Below are 10,380 nucleotides of genomic sequence, written 5' to 3'. Positions count from 1 at the left end.
TTTTTTTTTTTTTTTTTTTTTTGCCTTTTTGAGATGGTCTCACTATGCAGTTTAGGCTGGCCTTGAACTCACTTTGTTAGCCTAGGCTGGTCTCTCTCTTTTTTTTTTTCTTTTTTTTCTTTTTTGAGACACGGTCTTGCTATGCCATTCAGGCTGGCCTTGAGCTCACTTTGTAACCGAGACCAGTCTCAAATTCACAAAGATCCTCCTGCCTCAGCCTCCTGAGTGCTGGGATTATAGGCGTGAGCCACCAGAGCCAGCTATGTCTTGTTTCTTGATCCATTTTGCCAATCTGTTTCTTTTGATTGGTAAATTGAGACCATTGTCAAAAAAATAAAATAAAGGAATAACTTTGGCCTTTTGTTAAGAAAACATTTGTGGTTTATCTCCTTCTAAAAGTTAATTCTGGGAGAGCAGGGGTATTTTTTCTTTTTGTTCACTGATAGGACTTAAAATATTTTTCTCTTTTTTTTGTATTGCTAGTACTTATTATATTACAATTATTGTATAACTATACAACCCAACACTGTGTGACCCCGTGGGTAAGATTAGATCTTGCTAATCTTTCTACAGGCAACAGATAAAACAATATCTATCTTTCAATAAATTCTCAATTACTCTTAATCATGAGTGGACAAAAAAAAATCATGAGTGGAGGAAAATATGCAACCATGTTGGGCAGTTTTATTTTCAGTTTATAAACATGAGCTTCAAATAAATTCTTAATCAGTTAGGCCCTATTTCACTTCTGTAGTCTATTCCCTCTCCTGTTTGGTTGGTTTTGTTGTTGTTGTTGTTGTTTTAATACAGGGTCTCACTGTGTAGTCCATGCTGGCCTTGAACTCACTATGTATCCTAGGCTGGTCTGGAATTCATCACAATCCTCCTGTCTCAGCCTCCCAAGTGCTGGGAGTATAGACTTGTGCCACCATGCCCAGCTCCCTCTCCTATTTTCCTGGATACTTCCTTACACCTCTGTTTCTCTTTGACTTCCCAAGACCCCTCCTCTACACACACAGTTAGTCTTATCTAAAGTCCTTGCTTTTTATTTCACTAGAAAACTGAAGCAATCATAAGAGAATTTCCAATATTCTCTCTTGTAGTCATTGCTACCATCTCTACCATGTAAACTGCTTTGTCATGTATCCACATAGGAAGTATTTATGTATCTATGCAAAGCTAAACCCTTACCTGGGTACTAGATTTCTCCTTTTAAAAAACATTTCTCTAGCAATCCTCTCCCCTCAGCTGCATTCACATTCTGTCTGGGTTGGTTTTCATTTATTTTCTATAAGGTCATTCTACAATCTTTTTTTTTTTTTTTTTTTTTTTTGGTTATTCTGCAATCTTAAATGAAAGTGGTCATTTATTCAAAATTATTTTTGAAACATCTACCACTATAAAGTACAGACTGACGAGCAGTTTGGGAATGGCAGACATGTAGAATGTTATGGAGGGAAAGGCAAATCATTTAGTCTGACAAGTCAGAAGTCTTTAAAGGATTTCCAAACTCTTACCTCCCTCTATCCTGTCATAAATTTCAAAAGCTTTGCCGAAGCCCATTTGTGTCTCCTACTTTGAAACTACTCTTAAACTGGATCCCAAAAATCTTATAAATATTGTACCACTGACATCCAGCTATGAGTTACTGCTAAGACTATCAAACTGGTATTTTTCTTCATTGCATTAAGCAAAAAATTCAACATATTGTTTTATCAACAGGTTATTTGGGGGATATAATAAGGGAGACAGCATTTAATGGTCATGGAGGTCCCATCAAATCTGATCAAAAGCACTTAAGCCCTCAACTTGGAAACTGTTTTTTTCTAAGGGTTTTGAGCCTCCTACACAGGGTCTTCCCAGTGACAGTGATGAGGTAAGTTCACAGTGAATTTGAGCTCGGATTTCTTCTTTTTCATTGAATACTCCAGATGTTAAGGTTCATTCATGAATGCTACCTAGGAATAAGGAACTCTTCCCTTACACAGAAACAGATAGAGTGGTTTCCAGTGGTGGGAATGGGCTAAAGGGGATGTGGGGGAAAGGATATAAAATTGCAGTTATGTAGGATAGGTAAGTTTTGAAATCTGATTAGCAAGAAGATTATAATTAATAGCATTATATTCTGTCAATTTGCCAAGAGAGTAGACTTAGGCACTCACTGTACCAAAAAAAAAAAAAATTAAGTGAAATGAAATTTTTTTTAAAAGAAGGAAAGAGAAAACAAAAAAGTAATTAAATGAGACAATGGTTATATATGTCAATTTCCTTCGCTGTTACAATCATTTCACTGTGTATCTATATCAAGATAAATTTATAAAAACCTTTTATATCTTACGTATATACCATAAAAAAGAGATCCTCTCAAAATCCAGAGAGTAACTGATCAAGTTTGAAAAATAAATCTGCATTGTTTCTGAGCACAGTATTGTTTCTGTTTTTGTCATTCCTTCATTGTGCACGGGGATGAGGGTGGGTCTAAGCATGGATATTCAAGTGGTTTCTCTTCAAAAGGGCATCTCAGGTCGTTTATGAAAATTTTATCAGAACTTTCTTCAGTCTTGTTTAATTGTATCTGTGAAATTCTATTTCTCAAGGTGAGATAGGCAAATGGAGGAATTAATTCCCCAAAGGACAACAGGCCCAAAATTTGACTGTTGCCATACTAATGGGTTTATTTTTAGTCTAAGTCTGTACTATGTCAGGACTTCTCTACTGTATTTTATATAGAAATTAAAATGTATCATCTTAACTTTCTAAGTGATATTGGAATGACAGTGGTTATTTTGGGGAAATTTTGATAATAAATGTGGGAGGCAACTTGGAATAAAATGAAGCAAAATGATAAACATCCCATTGTCTACATTTTAGGCAACAGAAAACTTCCAAAATAAATTTAGATTATGAAATTATCTCTGGAAGATTACTTGGCTAAGGCAAGAGAATTATGTGACCTATTAAAGCTATTTCTATATTAACCAGAGCAATTAGACAAGAAAAAGAAATAAAAGGGATATAGATAGGAAAGGAAGTTAAATTTTTTTTTTTTTTTTGGTTTTTCTCCGGTACCGGGAACTGAACTCACGACCTTGCGCTTGCGAGGCAGGCGCTTTGCCGCTGAGCTAAATCCCCAGCCCGAAGTTAAATTATTATTACTTGCAGATGACATGATCCTCCACATAGAAGACCCAAAAGCTCCACCAGAAGACTCCTTAGGATTAATAACCAAATTCAATAGCATAACAGGATGCAAAGTCAGCACTCAAAAATCAGTAGCATTCCTGTACACTAATAATGTGCTCACAGAGAGAGACATTAAGGAAACAATACTCTTCACAATAACATTAAGAAAAATGAAATACTTAGCATTTAACCTAACCAAGGAAGGGAAAGACTTCTACAATGAAATCTATAGCACTCTGAAAACAGAGATCAAAAAGGACATCAGAAAATTGAAAGATATTCTTGTTCTGGGTGGGCAGAACCAATATAGTCAAAATGGCCATACTTCCAAAACTGTTACACAGTTTAATGCAATCCCAATTAAAATACAGTGGACCCTTGACTTACGAACTTAATTTGTTCATGAGGGCTGGTTGTAGGTCAAGCCTATTTTTCCCAAAAGAAATAGTGGAAATACCCATAATGTGTTCTGAACCTCCTAAAGTACCTCTTAAGTAACCTTTTCTTAATAAAAAGGGGTTGTATAATGTGCATAATTGATCAGAAAGACCAATAATTTTCCTAGTTTACTCACCAAAAGATTATAAAATGTGCCTAGTTTGCTAGAAACAACAATTCCATACTGTGCTCACCATTCAAGTTGACATCTTTGGCTTGCAGGAAGGAAGGATGATATGGAAAGTAGTTATGGTTTGGAAGGAGAGTCCCTTTCCATAAGAACATCAGGAATCTGGCTTTCTGTTGTACTTTCTGTCCTTGGGGAATCTGTAGCCCACTAGGACTGCTTCTGGCTCGCTGGGTCTCAACCTTTTCAGAACTAAAACCTGGTCTGAGGTTGTCTGTTTCTGTCTGTTCTTCAACACTGTTCCTCTATGACATGACATTATCATTAAGCAAGTAAATGCAGTGATGGGCTTTTTCTCTGTCTGGGTGGGTCTTCTCTACAAATGTTTGTAACTCTGTCCATTTTTTCAGGATTTCAGAAGAATAACTGCTTCACTGATTGTTGATACTCCCCCTCCTTTTCAGAAAGCTCCTCAGCTGCCATTCTCTGTGCTCAGCCAAAAGTTGCTGAAGTTCCTCTGTAGACAGTTCCTCTGTGTTCCTCCACCAGTTCCTCAACATCATCACTGTCTACCTACAAATGTATGGACAGTTTTGTAGTCAGTGTCATCAACCACAGGGTCAGTTGAAGGCTCAGACACCTCTACACAGCCTTCAAATGTCCATAGAGAGATACTGACCCAGGATTTCTCAACCCCACACAGGAAAGAATGCTGTAATGTTCCTTCCTAAATTCTTTAAGGGGTAAGTCTGTATCTGAGACCATCTGGAAGCACCTCAGAAACAGTTCCTAGGTGTATAGCTATAACCTTCTGTTCCATAGGCTGCAGTAGAGGAGTTGTATTGGGTAGGAGGAACTTGACTGGGGAATTTTTTAGCCAATTCTTCCAAATCTCATGGGTGAACAGGAGCATTGCCCGTGATGAGGAGAGCCTTGAGTGGTAAATCTTTGTTCTCTAGATATTTCTTTACAGTAGGACGGAAGGACTTCCTGATCTACTCAAGAAAAAGTACTCTTGTTACCAGGTCTCCACATGACGCCTAGCCCATTCATAACTTTATGTTTTTTGAACATTGTAGGGGTCTCAGTGTGAAAATCAAGAGAGATTTTATCTTGAGGTTACTGCTCACATTGGCACATAGCAACAAGATTAGCCTATCCTTCATAGGCTTGTGGCCTGACATTTTCTTCTCATCCTAGGTAATATATGTTTTCCTAGGCATTTTCCTCCAGAAAAGGCCAGTTTATCACAGTTGAAAACTTGATAAGAGCAAAAGCCATTTCTCTGTGTCATTGTGTTTAAGTGGTGTATGTAATTTTCAGCAGCCAGTTTATCAGCACTGACTGCTTCACCATGCCTAATTACACTGTGAACCCCAGTTCTTGCTTTAAAATTGTGAAACCACCCCTTAGTGACACAAAATGTTTCACTATTACCACTTGTTGATGGATTGTCCTTACAAGATCTGCATATATAACCCTAGCTTTTACACAAATTACAGACTCAGATAGCTGTAACCTGCCATGTGCCTTTCATTTATCCACACTAATAAAGCCTTTCTACTTCATCTAACACTATTGATCGTGACTTACTAATTTGAGTAACACATTTAGCAACACTGGCATCCTTATACAAATCTTTTCTCTGTAAGGTTGTTGAGATGGTGGATTTTGATATGCTGTACATATTAGCAAGATTGGTCATATGAACACCACTCGTATTTCTCCATAATTTCCTTTTTCTTTCAGCTGTGATTGCTTTCTTCACCTTTTCTTCTTTAGCTTCTTTTCTTTGGGGGGCCATTTTAATAGCAGAAACTGTAGCTGTCATATAAAATACTGACTGGAATCACATCCACAAACACGCATCTGGGCTCATACTGATGCTTACATATGTTTACATATGACTTTTCTAGCGTTGTGAGTTTTTGTTTATAACCGCACAAGCAGCTGACATTCAGGTCATAACTCAAGATTTGGTTGTGGTCGTAACCCAAGTTGTTTGTATATGAGGCTGGTCATAACTCAAAGGTCCACTCTACTAACACTGTTCCTCACAGAACTTAAGAAAGCAATCCTAAAATTCATATGGAACCAGAAGAGACCTATAATACCAAAAGCAATTCTGTTCAACAAGGGCAAGGCAGGGGGCATCACAATCCCAGACTTCCAATTTATACTACAAAGCTACAGTGATAGAAATGGCATGGTATGGGCAAAACAAATTTGTGGATCAATGAAACAGAATAGAGGATGCAAAACCAGGTTCAGGCGTACTCAATTATCTCATCTTTGACAAAAGGACCAAATACTTTCCCTGGCAGAAAGATAGCTTCTTTAACAAATGGTACTGGAACAATTGGCTGTCTACATGCCGAAGATTAGACCTATCTCTCGTACCTTGCACTAAAGTGAAAATGGATTCAAGATCTAAATACTAACACAGGAACAATCTACTGGCAGACAAAATACGTAAAACTCTTGAAGACAGATGTAGGCAAAGACTTTCTGACTAGAACCTTGGTTGCAGAAGAAATAATACCAGAAATCAACAAATGAAATCACATCAAATTTAAAAGGTTCTACACAGCAGAGGAAACAACTGATTGAAGAGACAACCCATATAATAGGAAAATATTTTTTCCAGCTACTCCTCAAAGTACATATATTCTACTAATATGTAGAATATATAAAGAACTAAAAAAAAATTATACTGTACAAATTTGAAGACCCAGTTAAAAAATGGGCATCTGAAATGAATAGACACTGTTCAGAAGAAGAAGTACAGATGGTCAGTAAATATGTGAAAAAAAGGTTCAATATCACTGGCAGTTTGAGAAATGTGAATTAAAACAACACTGATTCCACTCACTCCAAGAGTGGCCATCATCAAGAAATCGAAAAATAACAATACTAGAGAGGCTGTGGGGAAAACGAACATGTTTTCATTGTTGGTGGGAGTGTAAACTGGTACAACCCCAATGGAAATCAGTATGGAGATTCCTGAAAAAACTAAAAGTAGAAATTGCATTTGGCTCAGCAATTACCCTTTTAGGAATCTTCCTGAAATAGTTAAATTCATCATATTACAGTGATATGTCCATGCTTATAGCAGCACAGTTCATAATAGGTAAATCTTGGAAGCAGCTTATATGTCCATCAATGGATGAATGCATAAAGAAAATATGGTATTTACACATAGTGGAGTATTACTGTGCTATAAAGAAGGACAAATTTTGTCATTTGTAGGAAAATGGGTGGAAATTGAGACCATAATGTTAAATGAAGTAAATCAAATACTCAAGCCTAAATATTGACTGGTTTTCCTTATAAGAGAACCTCAGTATACAAATAATGTATTAGTCTGGATTGAACATTGTTCTAGAGCTTGAAACACTTTTCTGCAAGCTCTCCTGGTTTTTAAGGTTTGTGTTGAGAGTTCTGTTGTGATTCTAATGAGTTTTACCCTTACAAGTGATATGTTGCTTTTCTCTAAGAACTTTAAGATTTTGTTCCTGTTTTGGACTTCTGGGATTTTGCCTGTGTTGTGTCAGGGAGTTCTTTTCTGATTGTGGCTATATTTTTGTATACCATTTGTGATTTCTTTTTATTTTTCCCTAATTTTAATTAATCTTAGGTTAGTCTTTGCCCATCTAGCAGCTGTTCAGTCTACTTTTCATGTTCTCTTGTTTTTAAGGTATCTCTAAGTATATGGTCACCTTCATCAGCCTTATCTTCTAGTTCTAGCACTCTGTCCCCATCTTGGTCACTTCTGCTGAGAATTTTTTTTCAAGACAGGGTCTTACTGTGTTTTCCAGGTTGGTCTTGAACTCATTATGGAGCCCAGGCCGGCCTCAAACTACTGAAATCCTCCTAACTCAGGCTCCCACATGCTGAGATGACAGGCATGCACCACCACGCCCTGCTCAATAGAATTTTTTACTTGCAGGGTTTTTGTGTGGTACTTTTTCATGGGCTCTCATTATTTGCTAAACTGGTCATTCATGTTTTATAATGTGTTATATCATTTTGCTTAGATCAAGTAGGTTGTTTTTTGTTTTGTTTTTCTTTTTTTTTGTCTTTTTAAGACAGGGTCTCACTATGCAGTACAGACTGGCCTTGAGCTCACTTTGTAGCCCAGGCTGGTCTTGAACTCTCAATGATCCTCCTGCCTCAGCCTCCCCAGTGATGGGATTACAGGCATGTGCCACCATGCCTGGACTTAGATCAAGTAGTTTTTTTATTATTTTCTTCTGTAAGCTTGCTGATCATTTTGTGGTACACACTGGGCATGGCTCTTTATAGAGTTTTGCCTCAATCTCAAGATCCAACCACCTCTCTTAATTTGGAAGAGAATGACACAGTGTAATTGGCCCAGCACCCAGTTCTCGGGAAACAAACTGCAATAAAGTTGGGGACAGAAAGAGAAAATAGATATTGGCAACAATAACAACCAATTAATAGCAACAACTACTCCACCAGTGGCAATAGCAATGAAATCAGCAAAATAATAGAGTCAAAGGCAAACTGGATATTGACACACCATGAGAACCCCTTAAAAAAGTCTGGAAGTTGGGCTCCTTTTTCCGGCAGGCGGGCTGATACAGAAAACAACAAAAAAGATGTCTAAGCAACAACCAGCTCAGTTTATAAATCCAGAAACTCCAGGCTATGTTGAATTTGCAAATCTTCCCAATCAAGTTCACCGAAAATCAGTGAAGAAAGGTTTCAAATTCACGTTGATAGTGGTTGGTGAGTTGGGTCTAGGAAAATCAACTCTGATAAACAGCCTGTTCCTGAGTAATCTCTGTCTAGAAAGAATCATACCTGGAGCCACAGAGAAAATTGAAAGAACTGTCCAAATTGAGACTTCAACCATGGAGTGTGGGGTTAAGCTGCACCTGATGGTAGTGGATACACCTGACTATGAGGATGCCATCAATTGCAAGGATTGTTTTGTTTTGTTTTATTTTGCTTTGTTTTCCAGGACCGGGAATCGAACTCATGACCTTGCACTTGCCAGGCAGGCACTGTGCCACTGAGTTAAATCCCCAGCCCCGCAGGGATTGTTTTAAGACCATCATCTCCTACATCAGTGAACAGTTTGAACTCTACCTGCATGATGAGAGTGGCTTGAACAGGTGCCACATCATTGACAGCAGGGTGCACTGCTGCTTCTACTTCATTTCACCTTCTGGACATGGGCTGAAGCCTTTATATGTTGCATTTATGAAAGCAGTACACAAGAAGGTAAACATGGTGTCTGTCATTGCAAAAGCTGACACTCTCTGAAGGAGCTCAAGCAGCTGAAGAAAAGGATTCTGGATTAAATTGAGGAACATAACATCAAAATCTTATTACCTGATGCAGAATCAGATGAAGATGAAGATTTTGGAAAGCAAACTACGCTCCTCAAGGCCAGCATCCCATTCTCTGTGGTTGGATCCAACCAGTTGATTGAAGCCAAAGGCAAGAAGGTCAGAGGTCATCTCTACCCGTGGGGTGTTATGGAGTTGGAGAACCCTAAACAATGATTTCCTGAAGCTAAGAACAATGCTCATCACCCACGTGCAAGATCTACAGGAAGTAACCCAGGACCTTCACTATGAAAACTTCCATTCTGAGAGGCTTAAGAGAGGTGGCAGGAAAGTGGAGAATGAGGATATGAATAAAGATCAGATCCTACTGGAAAAGGAAGCTGAGCTCCGCTGCATGCAAGAGATGATCACAGGATGCTGGTGCAGGGTGGTGACGGTGACAGTGGGGCTCTTGGGCATCATGTGTGAGGTGCACACATGAACACGTAGCACTCCTGAATAAAAAGAGTACATTCCAATTGAGTGTTAAGCTACAGATTTTCATGAGATGCTTGGACAGGTGCCCACTCATATATAGTACCTGTGCCTAAGAATTCAATTTTCTAAACTTTTGATGTGTTTTCTTTTTTGTATGACGTACTTTTAACATTTGCATTTGATTGCTATGTTACACTTCATATTTTTTGAGATGAATTCATTTTCATTTTCTGTCCTCTTAACTAACCACTAATGCTAGGATTGTTTTCTAGAATCAGTCAGCATGTATAATGAATATTGAATTTTTTGATGCAGCTTCCTGATTTACATCTAGACTATGTGAGTTTAACCAGAGTGTTTCTGTGTGGTGGACGTGTACCTCTGACAGAAGGCTGTGTAGACTTGATGCCAGGCCATTTGCTCACTAGGTCACACTGTGTGAACCTGTTACCTTTCTTGGTTTTGTTTTTGTGCAACACCTGAACCCTTCACTGCTACAGTTTAATACTGTTAATTTCTGTGCACATTTATCTTTCACCAAATAGAACAGAGCAGAATTTCTAGTGACATACTTGCTTATACATAAATAACTTTTTAATAAGTTTTTTAGGGGTCTATTCTAATGCTAAGCCATTTTTCAAACCAGAGAACTTATCACAAGCACTTTTTATTGTATTCTCCACAGTTATTGGTTATGCTGTGCTGCAGAGAAAACCAAAGCAGCTATGAGCTCATTTCATGTTGCAACGATTTTTTTTTTATTTTAAAGAATAAAAGAAGGATAACATAATAATAGGGGGGACTTAGCAAATTACAGACAAAATGGTAGGAAATTAT

At 37.9% G+C, this 10,380-nt stretch overlaps 1 protein-coding gene and 1 pseudogene across 3 annotated transcripts in view; both read left to right on the top strand.

Moving 5' to 3' along the window:
* Carf (calcium responsive transcription factor) overlaps positions 1 to 10,380 on the top strand; it is a 94,654-nt gene that overhangs the window by 59,606 nt on the left and 24,668 nt on the right. The window contains exon 19 of one of the 3 annotated variants that reach the window (XM_013520710.1): positions 1,723 to 2,420. The exons of the other annotated variants lie outside the window; for them this stretch is intronic. The gene's annotated coding sequence lies outside the window, so the exon portion shown is untranslated. Of the gene's footprint in view, positions 1 to 1,722; positions 2,421 to 10,380 lie in introns of those variants that run through there. 3 annotated transcript variants of the gene reach the window in all.
* On the top strand, positions 8,042 to 9,534 carry LOC102005009 (annotated as a pseudogene).

Source organism: Chinchilla lanigera, unplaced genomic scaffold (assembly GCF_000276665.1).
Source record: "Chinchilla lanigera isolate Chin_1 unplaced genomic scaffold, ChiLan1.0 scaffold00056, whole genome shotgun sequence".
In the NCBI taxonomy this organism is placed as follows: Eukaryota; Metazoa; Chordata; class Mammalia; order Rodentia; family Chinchillidae; genus Chinchilla; species Chinchilla lanigera.
Note: the sequence above shows the minus strand (reverse complement) of the source record. Positions and strands in the feature narration are given on the sequence as shown.